Source organism: Marmota marmota, unplaced genomic scaffold (assembly GCF_001458135.2).
Source record: "Marmota marmota marmota unplaced genomic scaffold, marMar, whole genome shotgun sequence".
Classification (NCBI taxonomy): domain Eukaryota; kingdom Metazoa; phylum Chordata; class Mammalia; order Rodentia; family Sciuridae; genus Marmota; species Marmota marmota.
In genome coordinates, this window is record NW_026000316.1 from 2765254 (window position 1) to 2784211 (window position 18958).

Consider the following 18958-nt stretch of genomic DNA (forward strand, 5'->3'; position numbering starts at 1 on the left):
ACATATATATATATATATATATATATATATATATATATATATGTATATATATATATACACACATACATATATATATACACACACACACACACACACATATATATATATATATATATATATATATATATATATACATACATACATATATATAATTTTTCAGCGATATAAGCATTTATTAGTCAATAAACTTACAATAAAGATACTGCCATGCATTTGTTAGCATCAATAATATTGCTTAGCCACATAACACTAGAGCAATAGAAGTAACACTATACAGGACTGTCCAGTTTTTCTCACAATGTTAATTCTTTTATAATTTTATCTGTTCTTTTTAGTTACAGATGACAGTATGGCATATTTTGAAATACTTACAAAAACATAAAGTATAATTTACCTCCAAATTTGTAACATTATAAAATGGAACTATAGTCTGTGCTTTAGTGGACATAGAAAGGAAATGCTTATAATATGCAGAAGACTCAAACATTTACAAAATGTGTTATATGAAAAAATATGGAAAACAAAATACTTATTAATAAAGGTCAATTTAACATGAAACTGACACAGTTATTAGAATGAAAAATGTCAAGGACAATATATTTTTAAGTAATACAGTTTTATGCTCAATTTTCTAATTCTCTTCCACTTTTTGTCTCATGATAACACTAAAAATAATAGACATGATACATATAATAGAATCTTTCCCATGTATAACTATAAAAGTAGTAATGTATGAACTTATAAAATAGATGCATTAAGTGTTCATTATTATGTTAAGAAATCTCTCAAGTTCCATAACCAACTACTATGATTTTTCTTATCTTTTCTGGAAAAAGTGATATTGCAGGAGAAAATATATAGTAGAGACTAAGAACTTTTAAGACCATACTTCAGTTCTTCCTATTTGCATCCAGAACCCCAAATCTATTCCTCAGCATTCATATCTACCTTTCACTTCACAAGCTATCTCAACGTTATTTCATTTTGGCTATTTTGTTTGAGAACTCATTCCAATTTCTCTTTACTTACATATATTTTTCTATTTACCTTCAGAACTTATGTTCCCTAATTTGCCATTACCTACTCTCTTTTCCTTGTAGGTTTCCTTTTCTTATATATTTCTTTCTTTTTGCAAATGTACATCAAATATACCTGTATTGACACACCAATTATATCTCCATAATTATTTTCTTTGTTATATACATAAATAAAATACTCAAAAGAAGAGAGATCTGGGAAGAACACTAAATCTGTGGCTGTAAGTTCAAGAGCAAGTATTTAATAATTAAGCTAAATATTTCAATTTTTAAGCATTTTTCTATGAACTTCCATTAATGTTTACCAGTTAACAATACCAAAGCCTATATTTTAAGGATCAAATAGTAGGACTGTTCATCATCAAAGACAGAAAATTTGCTACCTTCTAAATTAACATATTACCTAGAGAAAAATTATTGAAAATAAGATCAACATTGTTTTGCTCTATGACCTACAATGAAGAACTGATAAAATGAGTGATGAAGGATTTAGATTATGGCAATATGTTAGATTATAAGTTTTGCAGAATATCTTATTTTACAAAAGAACTAAAAACTGGAGAAATATGTTTTTAAAAGTTAAATGTAAGTGTAAATGTCAGGAAAGTAAGAGACCTCATTAGAGGGTAAAAATAACAAGAAAGCATGAATCACAAAAGTATATTTTATCCACAACAGTTTTGGTATTATCTTCCAATCCCTGGTTTTAGTGGATCAGAAATAAGGGGAAAGAGACAGAGCCTACGACCCATGCAAGGAAGCAAGTTGAATGGAAGTCTGTACATGAAGCATTTACATCTAAAGGACCACATATTTAGCATCTGACTGAATAAGGAAAAAATTATTATGAACTTAGGGAAGTAGTTTAAGACAGCTGCTTATCTTGAACTTGACTCTTGGTGAAAAATGGAAAAAAATCTCCTGAGGACTTTCAAACACAAGCTAGACTTCATGTGAATTTGAGGATTAAATCAATCTATCTATGTGGCATACAAATATCAAAGCAGAGAGACTAGAGCAATATTAGAAAATAGTGGACCACAAAAGTCCAGGCGCTTCTTCTCCCATAGAAGCATACTCAAAAACCCCTAGAAACCATGTAAAGTAACATTATTGTAAATCTGGTAAAGAGTCAAATGTCTATAACAACCAAGTACATGTCCAATTTAAAAACTTTACATAGCAAATTTCATGATATTTTTACTCATCCATGCTCCATACCCTTCCCAATGTGAAATGCTTTTGTTCAGGAAGGGGCTGGGACACAGTTCACAATTAACTAACTCAAGTGGATGGGAGCAAAGAAGATCATATTTGCTACACTCTGGCCTGAGGTATGCATTAAGGACTGTTTATTTTTTCCTAATTCAGATCTCAGATGTATAGAACTAGAAGGCACTATTTTTGAGTACTAAGTTGAGAAATAGACCCTTGGATGCCTGGGACAAAAGATTGAAGGTATAGACCTACAATGGAGGACCAAAATATCAATAAAAAGCTAGAATGAGATTTTGGGAAGTTAAAGTGTTTAAAAGCTACCATGCATTCAAGTAAATCAGATGGAAAATCTCAAAATCAAAGGAAAACAGATGAAAAATACATGCTCAGAAAAATCCTGAGAAAATTTAAGCTTTTACCACTTGCTGATGGAAGCATCACACTACACTAATTAGTGAAGTACAATACCATTCTGCAAAGAACTGAGGAAAGGAGCTTTTTTTCTACTCAATTTTCAAATTTCAATGATGAAAACATATTTCATTTAAAGAAAGAAAATAACTAGTCATCCACCTTCTTGAAATACATGCAGGCATCAGACTTACTGGAATTTAAAGCAGCACTCATAAACAGGCTTAAAGTTCTAAATATAGTCACAAATATGGAAAAAATTAAAGTAATCAGCAAAATGGTAAATGAGAAAAATGATATAAATTAAGAGACAGAAGTTAGTTTTTAAAATAATGGAATGGAAATCTGGAGCTCCAAACAAAATGTAACTACTTTGAAAAAAAAAATTACAGGAAAGTGTAGACTCAAACGATGGAAGAAATAGCAAACTTAAAAATCAGGTTAAATTTGATGCTATCAAGTCTGAGAAACAAAAAGTAAACTGAAGGAAAATGAGCAAATCTTAAGAAATTTAAATAGAATACTATTATATTAATGAATATATGCTTCATAGGAGATCCAGAAGAAGAAGGGAGAGAGAAAAATATTCCATGTAAACATCAAGTGTCACTTTCAAGAGAGTAGAGAGGCAACCAGCAGAATATATGGAAACATATTTGTAATAATTTATCTTATAAGAAATAAATATTAAAATGTATAAAAATTATGTCACCTAATTACAACAACTAAATTAAAAAGAATTAAAAGGACTTGAGTAATTCTATTTGAAGTAGAGTATTATTGCCCAGTAAACACATTAAAAGATGTCCAACATCACTAATCATCAATGAAATAGAATCAAACCAACAGGCTATGCAGGGGCCTGAGGCAGGAGAATCACAAATTCAAGGCTAGCCTCAGCAACTGAAGGAGACCTGATCTTAAATTAAAAATAAATAAATAAATAAATAAATGAGCTGAAGATGTCACTCAGTAGTAGAGTGCCTCTGGGTTAAATCCCCAGTACTGCAAAAATAAAATAATAATAATAAAAATTTTCATAGACATATACCACTTCATACTTATTAATGTAAAGCTATTATTAAAAATCAATTAAGTGTTTCTTCAAGAGTGGAACAATTGCTCTTTTGGATTGCTGATTGGACTGTAAAGTGATGCAGTTTTTGTAAAAGACATTAAATCAGCTCTTAAAAAATTAGGCATAGGGTGCTGGGGCTGTCCCTCAGTGATAGAGCACTTGCCTCACCTGTGTGAGGCATTGGGTTTGATCCTCAGCACCACATAAAGATAAATATATAAAAAGATACTTTTTTTTCATTTACAACTAAAAGAATTGAAAAAGTTAGACATAGGGTGTCCATATCTCATAAGCCCTTTTCTAGATATATACTTAAAAGAAATAAGAGCAATAACTAGAACATGTATCTGCAGACGAAAGTTTATACCAACATTCTTTTTTAAATAATGTTTTAGTTGTAGGTGGACACAATGCCTTTATTTTTATTTATTTATTTTTATGTGTTGCTGAGAATCTAACTCAGTGCCTCACCCACACTAGGCGATCACTCTACCACTAAGCCACAACCCCAGCCCCAGCAACATTCTTTATAGTAGAAAAAAACTTGGCAAAACACTAATGTCTATCAGCACATTAATAGGTAAACACAAAACATGGACACATACAATGGATAATTATTCAGTCATAAATGAATAAAATTATGATATATATTACAATCTGGAGAGTCTTAAAATAAACTGTGTGAAATGAAATATCAGACACCAAAGTACACAAATGTGTATGATTCTATTTATATGAAGTGCATAGAATCATCAAATTTTTAGAAAGAGAAATAGAATAGTCATTAAGGGTGGAGGCAAAGAAGAATGGGATTTTTAGTGTTTAGTAAGCACAGATTTTGATTTTCAGATGATGAATCTAATTCCCATGTGATTAAATTTTCCTTCAAGTAAGCAATTTTATCAAAATAGACCACATGTTAGGTCTGTAAAACAGATCTCAATTAATTTATGAAAAATAAAATTTTACAAAGTATTTTCTCTGAGAACAAAAGAATTAAATTACAAATCAAGAAAACAAAGATATTTAGAGAAACTACAGTAAATTCCAAACTCTATAAGTCAAATAAAAAATCATAATTGTTATCAAATTTACTTTAAACATAAATATTAAGAAAATGCATATGAAATTTCTGGTTATATGTAAATAAGTACTTACAGGGAATTACAACTTAGAAACTTATATCCATAAAGAAAACTTTTTTAAAAAAATTGATATGTTTCTTTCTTAAATTGGTAAAAAGATGAAAATGAATCCAAAATAAGTAAAAGAAAGCAAGTAATAAAACTGGGTAGAAATCAATTAAAATATAAACAGAATATAGGTATTTGAAATAATTAACAGATTTTATAAACCCCTTAACTTGTCTAATCAACAATAAGAAATGAGCTGGGTGTGGTGGTGCATGCCTATAATACCAGAGGCTCTGGAGGCTGAAGCAGGAGAATCTCGAGTTCAAAGTCAGCCTCAGCAAAAGCAAAGCACTAATCATCTCAGTGAGATCCTGTCTCAAACTAAAATACAAAAGGTGTGTGGAGCCCAGGCAGGACTAGCACAGTCTTTCCAAACACTGTGGAGCCCAGGCAGGCTCAGGAACAGGACTGCCCACCATGCTCAGGACCACACCCACACTTCACATTGCTGTATCTCCCAACAGGCTGACCAAAGCCATCCTTAGGCTTGCCCATTCAGCCCCATCTCTAAACATGGTCATTGCCACCTTGGGACACCTCCAATGCCATCTCAGGTTACCCCTGATGCTTCCAACAACATCTTTAATTGTGGAAGCTCCTATCTTGGGGCACAGGACAGTGGTTGGAAGCCCAACACCAAGGTACTTACAGGATTGACAATACCCCACCACCAACAAAAGGTGTGGCCACTTCCATCTAGAGACAAAATCCAGGACCTGGAAAATCATCACCAGTATCCCTACAGGCTTGGCTACACCAGAAGTATCCCTGCTAGGTGTGCTAATAGACACCACCTTGTTGCAGTGGCAGGAGAGTGCCTTGCAATATGTCACCTCATTGTCTCTTTACTCCTGTTAAGAGCCAACTTCTTTTGATTCATCTTTCACTCTTCCTATGATCTAATACCCCTATATTCTCACTGCCTACCTCATAAACATCATACCCCACACCCTCCATTTCTTTCTTTGTCCACCATTATAATCTGTAGACCCTAATGTAAACCTACTCTTTATATTGCAGATTAAAACTGAACACATCATTCTTGTCTATTGTGAAAAAATTGTAATAATCTAGATAGAAACTATTTGACTTAAGGATATATATCATTTGCATTGGGTGCTCATAATATTGATCTCCCTCTTAAAAGTGAGACATTTGTAACTTGCAGGGACACTATAAGATTATAGGGTAAAAACTGTAATACCTAGGATCCACACTGCTAAAAGGGTAGACACATGGAAAGCATGAAAAGACAAGAGAATAAAGTGCCCCAAACAAACCAGGATGATGTAACAATAGAATGCATTGACAACACAGTAGATAAAATGTCAAAGAAAGCATTCAGAATGTAAATAATTAAAATGATCTGCAAATTGAAAAATGACATAAGTGAAGAAAGACAGGCAACAATTTATCACTCCAAAAAAGAGATAAGAGAAAATACAGGTAGCAAAAGATTACTTCAAGAAAGAGATAATATATTCTGGGAAAAAAAGAAAGAAATCCCTGAAATGAAGATAAATAAATTAAAAAAAAAACTCAATAGAAAGCATAACCAACAGACTAGAGCACTTGGAAGACAGAACCACAGACAATGAACACAAAATATATAAACCTGAAAATAAAGTTGACCACAAGTGAACAAGTGAATATGGTGAGAAACCATGAACAGAACATCCAAGAATTATGGGATAACATCAAAAGACCAAATCTAAGATATATCAGAACAGAGGAAGGCACAGAGATACAAACCAAGAAATGTACAATCTCTTCAAATAAATAATACCAGAAAATTTCCCAAACATTAAGAATGAATTGTAAAGTCAAATAAATAAGGAAATGTTTTCATCCTAATATCAGATAAACTGGACTACAAATGAATGTTAGTCAGAAGGGATAAATAAGGGCATTTCATACTGCTTAAGGGAATCATACTTCAAGAGGACATAACAATTGTACATATTTATGACCCAAACAATTGAGCATCTGTGTACATCAAACAAACTCTTCTAAATTTCAAGAATAAAATAGACGAAAACAAGATAATACTGGGTGACTTTAATACACCATTCTCACCATAGGTAGATCTTCCAAATAAAAACAAAACAAAAACAAAAATGAAATTATAGAACTAATAATTTAGAGTTAACAGACATATATAGTATATTTCACCTATCAATGAGTGAATTCACTTTTTTTCTCACATGGATCCTTCTCTAAAATAGACCATGTGTTAAGTCACAAACCCAACTCTTAGCAAATACAAAAAAGTACAGATAGGAATCTGCATTCAATCAGACCATAATGGAATAAAATTAGAAATCAATGATAAAATTAAAAAAAATAGAAGTGATTCCAACACCTAGAGACTAAATAATATGTTATTGAATGACCCATGGATACCAGAAAATATCAGGGAGTAAATGAAAAAAAAATAGAGATAATTGAGAATTCTGATACAACACACTAAAATCTCAGGGACACTATGAAAGCAGTGCTAAGAGGAAAGTTTATTGCACTGAGCTCATTTATTAAAAGAAGAAAAAATCAAGAAATAAATGACCTGACATTACATCTCAAAGCCCGAGAAAAAGAAGAACAAATCAACACCCAAAGTAAAATAAGACAGGAAATAATTAAAATCAGGTCTGAAGTCAATGAAATTGGAATACAAGAAACCTTTAAAAATTGTCCAAACAAAAAGCTGGTTCTTTGAAAAAAATAAATAAAATTGATAAACCCTTAGCTTCCTAGTGAAAACGAGACAGAAAACTCAAATTACTAAAATTTGTGGTGAAAATGAAATTATCATGAAATCATCACTGAATTATAAATGATAATTAGAAACTGTTTTGAAAATTTATACTGCAATAAAATAGAAAATATTAAAGATACCAACACTTTTTTAGAGAAATATGATCTGCCCAAAATGAATTGGGAGGACATACACACAATTTAAACAGATAATTTTCAAATAATGAAATTGAAGACACCATGAAATGTCTATCAACCAAGAAAAGCCCAGTACCAGAGAATTCTCAGCTGAGTTCTACAAGATCTACAAAGAGTATACATTTTTAAAATAGTTTCTAATTATCTCCTGTCTTTCAATAGTGCCCAATGTAATATTTCTTTTTTCATCATGAATTTTAGTAATTTTATTTTTTTCTCTCCTTCTCTTTATTAGTGAGGTCAGGGGTTTAACAATTTTATTAATTGTTTCAAAGAACAAACTTTTCTTCTCAATTTTTACTTTTTTCCTTTGTTTTATTTTCATTGATTTCAGCTCTGATTTTAATTATGTTCTATCTTCTACTAATTTTGATGTTGATTTGTTCTTCATTTTCTAGAGCTTTGAAGTTTAATGTGAGGTGATTTATTTGTTGAATTTTTATTCTTTTCAGGGATGAACTCAGTGCAATGAATTTTTCTCTTAGCCCTGCCTTCATAATACCCAGGGAATTTTGATATGGTGTAAAAGTATTCTCATTACCTCTAAGAATTTTTAAATCTAAACTTTGATGTCTTATGCTATCCATTATTCATTCAATAGCATCCTATTTAGTCTCCAATTGTTGGAGTAGATTCTATTATTTATTGTATCATTGATTTCTAATTTTATTCCATTATGATCTGATAGAATGCAGAGTACTATCTCTATTTTTTTTGTATTTGCTAATAGTATGTTTGTGGCATAATACATGATCTATTTTAGAGCAGGATCCATGTGCTGCTGAAAAGAAAGTATATTCACACATTGATGCATGAAATATTCTATTTCTGTCTATCAAGTCTAAATTATTGAGTGTATTATACACTCGATAATTTAGACTTGATAGACATATATAGAATATCTATAGTTTCTTTGTTTAGTTCTGTTCAGAAGATCTGTTCAGTGGTGAGTCATGTGTTACAGTCACCCAGTATTACTGTATTCTGGTCTATTCGGTTCTCAAAATTGAGTAGAGTTTGTTTGATGTATGTAGATGCTCCAAAATTTGTAGCATATGTATTTACAATTGTTATGTCTTGCTGATGTATGATTCTCGTAAGCAGTATGAAATATCCTTCTTTATCACTTTTGATTAACATTGGCTTGAAGTCAACTTAATCTAATATGAGGATGGAAACCCCTGCTTGTTTACACAGTACATATGAGTCCAATGTTTTTTCCCAACCTTTTACCTTTTGTCTGTGGATGTCTTTTCCTAAAAGAGGAGTCTATTGAAGGCAGCATATTGTTGTGTCTTTTTTTTTAAAATCCAATCTATCAGTCTATATCCTTTGATTGATGAGTTTAGGGAATTAACATTCAGGGTTATTACTAAGACATGATTTTTGTTCCCAGTCATTTTGTTTTTTAACTTCACTTGGTTTTTCTTTGATTGATTTTCCTTTAGTGCCATTCTTCCGTTTGCTGATTTTCATTGTTATTTTTCATTTCCTCCTCATGGAATATTTTTCTGAGGGTGTTCCATAGTGCAGGGATTCTAGTTGTAAAATCTTTTAAATTTGTTTATCATAGAAGGTTTTTATTTTGTCATTAAATATAAAGCTTAATTTTGCTGGATATAAAATTCTTGGTTGGGGGACTAGGGTTGTGGCTTAATGGTAGAGCACTCACCTAGTACATGTGAGGCCCTGAGTTCGATCCTGAACACCATGTATAAATAAATAAAATAAAGGCATTGTGTCCACATACAACTATAAATAAATAAATATATAAATAAATAAAAAATCTTGGTTGGCATCCATTTTTTTTCAGAGCTTGGTATATGTTATTCCAAGCACTCATAGCTTTGAATGTCTGTGATGAAAAATCTGCTGAGATATGAAATGGTCTCCCCCTATAGGTAATATGTTTTCTTTCTCCTGTGGCCTTTATTTTGTATGTGAGGTAAATTCATTATAATTTGCCTTGGTGTAGATGTGTTGGGATTTTATACATTTGGTTTCCTGTAAGCCTCTTATACTTGATTTTCCAATTTATTCTTCATGTTTAGGAAATTTTCTGATATTATTTCATTGAATAGATTGTTCATTCCTTGGGTTTGTTTCTCTATTTTTTTCTGTACAGATAATTATTAAACTTGGTCTTTTGATGTTAACCCATAATTCTTGGAAGTTCTTTTCATGGTTTCTTACCATCTTTACTGATTGGTCAACATATTTTCAAGATTATACTTTGTATTATATACTTTGTGTTCATTGTTTGGGGTTCTGTATTACAAGTAATCTAGTCTATTGGTGATGCTTTCTATTGTGTTTTTTATTTGATTTATTATTTCCTTCATTTCAAGGAGTTCTGTTTGTTTGTTTTTTTCAGAATCTCAATCTCATTCTTGATGTAATCTTTTGTTTCCTGTATTTGATCATGTAGATTTTTATTGAAGTGATCTTTTGTTTCCTGTGTTTGTTTTCTTATATCATCCTTTAGTTCACAGAACATTTTAGTCATGTACATCCTGAACTCCTTCTCTGCCATTTCTTCTATTGTGCTGTCCATGGATTCTAATAACATAGTAACTTGGCTTGTCAGGGTACTTTCTTCCCTTGCATTTCATGTTGTTCATGTGTCTTCCCTTCTAGCAGTGCAGACCCAAGTTTTTACAGTTTCTACCCTATAGACTTATAGTATCTCTACAGATTTCCAATAGCTTTCCTTTAGGGGGAGGTGAGTAGTAACAGGTCTCAATGCAAACAATATGCAACCTTAAACCAAATAGTTTCTATTAAGATGTTTATAGTTTTGTCACAATAGACAAAATGATGTATTTGAGTATCATCTACAATACATACAATAGGTTTGTGAAAGATAGTACAGTTTCTAACGGTGAACAAACAGAGAATCAGGGTGCATAGGATGAGCTGTTAAGAAGTAGGATGTGAGGATATAGAAGTATTAGACCTAAGGAGGTATGGATGAGGAATCAAAATAAGTTGGCTGGTAGTAGTAGAATAGAGAGAAAGAGATTTTTTGAAGACAGAAAAGTGAGAAGAGTATAAATAGAGTTCAAAAAAAACCATAAAAACAAATAAACTAATAAGAAAAAGAAAAAAATATATATTGATAAAAGATAAAAGAATATACAACAAAACTGAAATATACTATTCAGACATCCCAGTCCTCAGTAGCTGAATGCATGAAAAAGTACATGGTTTCAGTGTATAGAGTTCAGTGTCTTTCCTGCTTCTCTTCTCATCCAGTAGGTGGGGTTGTCTGTTGTTTGCAGGTATCTCCACCCATAGGGTGGTTACAGTTTTTAGTGTGGGAGGGTTGTTCTTGGAGACAGAACTCCTGGTGGTGGGGCATAGCAATTGCTGGCCCCCATTGGAAGACTGCACCTTAAAGATCTCCTCTGGTGCCCACTCATGTGATGTGGGCACCTGGTCTTAGCCCCTTATATTGCTTGTGGAACCCAGAATTTCTGGTCTCTAAGTTAGTCTCTAAATTGTATCTCTCATGTCCCCCCTCCTTTTCTACTTCCCAATCAGGAACCTTTCTCTCTGGAGGTCATGCAGGCTGAGCTCTGGGTATTGCACACCTGATGTGGAGAGATACTCTGTATCAGGCAAATCAGGACCTAGCTTTTAGAGTTAAGGGCTCACCACATAGCTTCTGGTGCTGTGCCAGGTCAGTGGCTTGGGGATGCAGTGTTAGGGGGCAAAGGGTACCTTGATATTTATTCCAGGCCCTAGCCAGTGTCCCAAGATGGGAGTTGTCCCACCTAAAGATGGTGATGGCAGCAGGAGAGGTAACCGAATTTGGTGATGAAGTTGTCCCAAGATGGAGGCAACCATTTTCAGAGATGGGGCTGCAAGGATGAAACATGTAGTGGCATATTGTGTTGCATTAGGAGTTGCATCAATGTGGTGTGTGGTGGGTGACTGTCTAGAGACCTTGACCAGTGTCCCCAGGTGAAGGATATTACTTGGAGGGGAATATGGCAGTAGTAGCTATGTCCCAAGATGAGGGCATCATGGGATCATGGGCAACATGGGGAGCACTGTGTTGCTTGATGGGGAGCCCGTATGCAACAGGGTCTATGTGGGCATGGGCTGAAGTCAGAAGTGGCGAGAACACATAATTTTACAGCTAGTGTTTCAATTCTATTAATAAGATATCATAGGATGAGTGCTTTATAAAGAAAAAAAAGCTTTGTTTGGGTCAGAGATTTGGAAATTTAAAGATATAGCACAGCCAGACACAGTGCCTAAAATTCTAGCAGCTCATGAGGCTGAGACAGGGTAATCAAGAATTCAAAGTCAGCTTCAGCAAAAGCAAGACATTAAGCAACTCAGTGAGACCCTGTCTCTAAATAAAATACAAAATAATGCTGGGGATATGGCTTAGTGCGTGAGTGCTCCCGAGTTCAATCCCTGGTACCACCCTCCACAAAATAGCAGAATATCACCTCAGCTCTGGTGAAGTCTATTAAGTGATGACAACCCAGTGGTATAGAGAGTGACAGGGATTGCTTAAAAACTATGTTAATCCATTCTGAGTACATGTCCCCAGTGATGTAATGGCATCCCACTAAGTCTCATATCTTAAAGGTCCTAACACTTCTTAATACCATCACACTAGGATCAAGATTCAAACACATGACCCTTTGGGTAAGACTCTCAAACCATATCTAGACCTTAATATTCTGCCCTGGCCTCAAAGTTTCTGTCTCACAATGTAAAATGCATTAATTTCATCCTCAATTGTCCCAAAGTCTTATGGAAGTTTCTATATCTCCCCTGTTTTCACACAAGCACAACCAATGTTTTCTCTGTGAGTCAAGGCAAACTCTCCTAGTTGTGCGTACATGTAAAAAGACCAAGTTGCATACTTGCAAGACAGAGTGGTGAAATAGGAATAAGATAAATCTTTGTATTCCAAGAGAGAGAAATAGGGAGAAGGGAAGAATTTGCACAAAGCAAGACCAAAACCAACTAGGGTAGACTCTGCATACTGCATTAGCGGGGTGAATCCCCAAGTCCTTGAGAAATTCCACTCTTGTGATTTGCAAACTCCATGTAGTTTATGGGCTCAGGTTGATGTCTGAAGCTTTTATGGGAAAGTTGACAAGCTTCATGTTGTTCTGCATTTCAGTTCCCTCTTGTTCCTCCACTCCCATTGCTTTCATTGGTAGTTCCCTTCCAGGGCTACAATCTTGCAGCAAATTTCTGGGTAACCTCCCTGGCTTTCCTTTGAAATCTTGGCGGAAGCTGACATAACCAAACAATTTCTGCATTCTGCACACCTCAAAACTAACATTATATGGATAATGAGTTCTGATGCTTCCACAACTAGTACCTGGGTCCACTTGAATTATGTCTACAGTCATGGTCTACTTAGACAGAATGCAGAGAGACAAATGCTGAGTTTTCCCTGGGCAGCGAATGCATTCACAGTACCCCCAAGCTAAATCCTCCAAATAATTCTGATCTTGAAGTCCTGTGGGCCTGTAATAGTTGAATTAGGCTTGAAGATTTCTAAAATGCACTTGGAGCCTTTTCTCAAGTGTTCTGACAACTGGAATTTATACTAATTTGTTTAGCAAGTGGCAAATATACTTTGTTCATTAATAGGAAGACAATATTTTAATAATATGGATACTATTCAAATTGATTTATAGATTTAATGTAATTGGAATCAATTCCCAATAAAGAGCAGTTTGCACAAATTGAAAAGATGATTTTAATGCATACCAAAGTACAAAGGGCCAAAATAGCTCGCACTTTTATGAAGAAAATATATGTGTATTGCCCTACCAGTAATAAAGACTTACTATAAAAAAAAGTGACTTGGGCTGGGAATATGGCTCAGGTAGGGCACTCACCTAGCACTTGCGAGGCCCTGGGTTCAATCATCAGCACCACATAAAATTAAATAAAATAAAGGTATTGTGTCTAACTACAACTAAAATATATATATATATAAATAAAGAAAGAAATAAAGTGGCAATATCATGTGATTTAGGAAAAATAAATAAGATAATTATTTTCTCTCACTGTCACATTTTGCAATAAGTATTTTTAAAATTTCTGAAAGAACAAATACTCAGTTCATAATCACAATAACAGAAAAAATACTACTCTTTATCTTATGGTCATAGTACTTACATGTCTTTTCTAATCAGTTGAATATTTCTAATCAATTTAATTTTCTAGTATCTGAATCTCTGGGATCTTTGTGAAGGCTATCTGACCTTGAAATCTGTGATATTATCTAGATAATAGACTGATTCACTTACTTAATTTTAGAATTTATTTCAAGTTAATAAAATTTTATTTCTGGACAATTTTTTAATTCATGGTCAATGGAGCAGAAAGTACAGAGAGTTTTCATAACTTCCCTGTCCTCACACAAGCAGAACCTTTCTTATTATTAAACTTATGCACCAGAGTGTTGATTTGTTATAGTCAGTGAAACTACATTGACATGCTACTCTCAAAAAGTCCATAGTTTACATCTGGGTTCACTCTTGGGACTGTAAATTCTTTGGGTTTGGACAAATATATGATGACAGGTATCCATCTTCATGGTATGTTTCAAAGAAGTGTGACTGCCTTTAAACTTCTCAGTGCTCTATTCTTCCATAACCTGAAACCTAAATCATGGGCAAACACTGTAATTTTGTTTTCTCCAAAGTTTTGCTTATTCAAAATGTCATATAACTGGAATCAAACATTATTCAAATTAATTAATTTCAAATTATTTATTTCACATATTATTATTAATTTAGGTATTCTCTAATTTTCATAGTGCTTGATAACATTTCTATTCAGGACTTAATAATGTTTTATCTGTTCACCTACTAAAGGACATCTTGATCACTTCCTCATTTTTATAATTATGAATTGAAGCTATCATAAAAATTTTTTGTTGGCATTTAATTGTTAAAAAAACAATACATATGCATGGGCTGTTTTGTGTACAAAGTGTAATGATCAATTCAGAGTAGTTAGCATTTTTTTCTCTTTAAACATTTATCTTTTTTTCTGTGTGTGTGTGTGTTTGTGTGTGTGTGCTGGAAATTTTCCCATTCTTTTCATCTAGTTCTTTATAAAGAATATAATAAATTATTGAAAACTGTGGTCACCCTACTATATTTCATAACTATAAAACTTTTCTTCTATGTAACTGTAATTTTATTCTGACTCCCATAGCATTTCCTAGCCTCTGAGAAAGATTATTCTGTTTTCTATTTCTATGAAATTAAGTTTTTTAGATCCTACATATGATGAAAACATGTGATATTATCTTTATGTGTCTGCATTTTTTACCATATTCTCAAATTTATCTATCATATTTAGTTTCATCCATGTTGCCAGAAAAGTAAGGATTTTATTCCTTTATTGCTAAACAATATTCTACAGATTGGACTAAATGAAAGACCCAACAATATGTTGCCTCCAAGAGACACATCTCGTAGAAAAAGACATTCACAGACTGAAGGTGAAGGGTTGGGAAAAATGATACCCTTACATTGACTGTGCAAGCAAGTAGGAGTTTCCATCCTCATATCAAATAAAATAGACTTCAAACTAAAGTTGATCAAAAGGATAAAGAAGGACACTACATACTGCTCAAGGGAACCATACACCAATAAGTCTTAATAATTATATATGCCCTAAACAGTTGTGCATCTATGTTCATCAAACACACTCTTCTCAAGTTTAAGAGTCAAATAGACCACAACACAATAATTTTGGGGGACTTTAACACACCATTGTCACCATAGACAGATCTTCCAAACAAAATCAAAACAAAAAAAAACTATAGAATTCAATAATAAAACCAATAACTTAGAGTCTACTGACATATACAGAATATTCCAACCTTCAACGAGAGAATATACTTTCTTCTCAGCAGCACATGGATCCTTCTTTAAAATACACCATATACTGTGCCACAAAGCAACTCTTAGCAAATAAGAAAAATTAGAGATACTACCCTGTATTCTATCAGATCAAAATTAAATGAAATTAGAAATCAATAATAAAATAAGAAATATAATACACTCCAACACCTGGAGACTAAATAATACACTACTGAATGAACAATGGGTTACAGAAGACATCAAGGAGGAGATTAAAAAGTTTTTAGAGATGAATGAGAACACAGATACAACATGTCACAATTTCGGAGACTCTATGAAAGCATTTCTAAGAGGAAAGTTCATTGCATGGAGTTCATTCCTTAAAAGAAGAAAAACTAAAAAAAAATGACTTAGCATTACATCTCAATTCCCTAGAAAAAGAGCAAATCAACACCAAAAGCAGCAGAAGACAGGAAATAATTAAAATCAGAGCTGAAATCAGTGAAATTGAAACAAAAGAAACAATTAAAAAAAAATGACAGAACTAAAAGTTGGTTGTTTGAAAAATTAAACAAAATTGACAAACCCTTAGCCATGCTAACAAAGAGAAAGAGAAAACTCAAATCACTTAACATACATGATGAAAACGAAAATATCAACAGACACTACAGAAATACAGAAGATAATTAGGAATTATTTTGACAACCTGTACTCCAATAAAATAGAATATATTGAAGTTATCAACAAATTTCTAGAGTCAAATAATTTGCCCAAATTGAATCAGGATGATATAAACAATTTAAAAAGATCAGTTTCAAGTGACGAAATAGCAGATGCCATCAAAAGTCTACCAACCTAGAAAATCCCAGGACCAGAAGCATACACCATGGAGTTCTACAAGACCTTTAAAGAAGAATTAATACCAATACTCATCAATTTATTTCAGGAAATAGAAAAAGAAGCAGCAATTCCAAACTCATTCTATGAGGCCAATATCACTCTGATTCCAAAACAGGCAAAGACACAAAAAAGTAAGAAAACTTCAGACCAATATCTTTAATGAACATAGATGCAAAAATTGTCAATAAAATTCTGGCAACTTGAATACAAAAACATATCAAAAAGATTATGCACCATGGTCAAGTGGGATTAATCCCAGGGATGCAAGGTTGGTTCAACATACAGAAATCAATAAGTTTAAATCATCACATCAATAGACTTAAAGTTAAGAATCATGTGATAATCTCAACAGACACAGAAAAAGCACTTGACAAAATACAACACCCCTTTATATTCAAAACACCAGAAAAACTTGTGATAACAGGAATATATCTCAACATCATAAAGGCTATCTATGATAAGCCCCAGGCCAACATCATTCTAAAAGGAGAAAATTGAAGGCATTCCCTCTGGAACAACACAGGGATGCCCTCTTTCACCACTTCTATTTAACATAGTTCTTGAAACACTGGCCAGAGCAATTAGACAGATGAAAAAAAATTAAATGGATACATATAGGAAAAGAAGAACTCAAATTGGCACTATTTGCTGATGATATGGTTCTATAACTGGAAGATCCTAAAAGTTCCACCAGAAAACTCCTTTAACTAGTAAATGAATTCTTATATATATCACTTTGATTTCTTTCATCTGTCTAATTGCTCTGGCCACTGTTTCAAGAACTATGTTGAATAGAAGTGGTGAAAGAGGGCATCCCTGCCTTGTTCAAGCTTTTAGAGGGAATGCCTTCATTTTTTTTTCCATTTAGAATGATGTTGACCTGAGGCTTAGTGTAGATAGCCTTTACAATGTTGAGATATGGTGCACCTGTAATCCCAACAACTGTAATCCCAAGAGGCTGAGTCAGGTGTATTCAAGTTCAAAGCTAGCCTCAGCAACTTAGTGAGGCTCTAAACAACTAAGAGAGACCCTTGGTATCAAAACCAAACAAAATTTGCCAGGTGGTGAGTGTCCCTGGGTTCATTTCTTGCCCCCCCATGCTATTGATTTGTTATGTTTATTTTTTAAATATTTTTTTAGTTGTAGATTAACACAATATTTTTATTTTTGTTTATTTTTATGTGGTGCTAGGAACCAAATCCAGGGCCTCATGCATGCAAGGCAAGCACTCTACCACTGAGCTACAATCCCAGCCCTGTTATGTTGATTTTTTTTATCCTACTATTTTATTAGATTGATTTTACAGTCAGTTTTTATTATTGTGAGACATTGTGTGTTTATGTCTGTGGTGTATTTAAGTTTTTCTATAATGGAAATTCCCTATGACTTGAACTTTATCTTGTTGGTTTCAGAGTTCCCTCATTTGACAGTTTAACTATAATATACCTGACAGAGGACCTTTTATGTTTAAACCAATTGAGGTCCCATGAGTTTCTTGGACATGGATGTCCATACCCTTTCTGAGATTTGAAAAGTTTTGCTTATTATTTAATTAGATAAGATTTTTAAGAATGTTTTTTCTTCCTCGCCACCTTTGATAACACATAACACACATAATGAAAATCTGTTTTATTAATAAATTCCCACAAGTCTTACAGTCTTTCTGCATTCTTTTGTTATGGCTATTTTATTTTCTGACTTAGTTATTTCAAAAGTCCTGTCTTTAGGCTGAGAAATTCTTTCTTCTGCTTGACCTATTTTATTGTCGGATTCTCAAGTGTGTTTTCTATTTCCTTATTGGGGTCTTCAGCTCAAGATTATACTTGGTTATTTTTTATTATCTCTATTTTTTCCTCTATTTTTCATGCAGATCAAGAATCATTTTTCTGAGTTTATTGGGTTGTCCACTCTTTTGTAATTCATTGAGATTCTTTAAAATACTTAACTTGAATTTTTCCTGGCAATTTGTTAAATTCAAATTCATATATCTTAGGGTATATTGTTAGATACTTATTGCGGTCCTTTAGAATTGTCATGTTATTTTGCTTTTTTATGCTTTGTGTTTCCTTATGTTGATATTTGTACTTCTAGTGAAACAATAATCTATTTCAAGTTTATAAAGTGGTTTTCACAGTATAAGACTGTCTCCTGGTGACACTTCCTACAATATTTTTAAGTGGGCTATATTAGCTTATTTTTTTTAGGTTGGTAGTATAGTATAGCCTCCATGTTTCTTATTTAGCTATAATAAATTTGTCAATGGCACCATGTGTCTCATCAGACTGTGCTTACGGAGTTTGTGATACT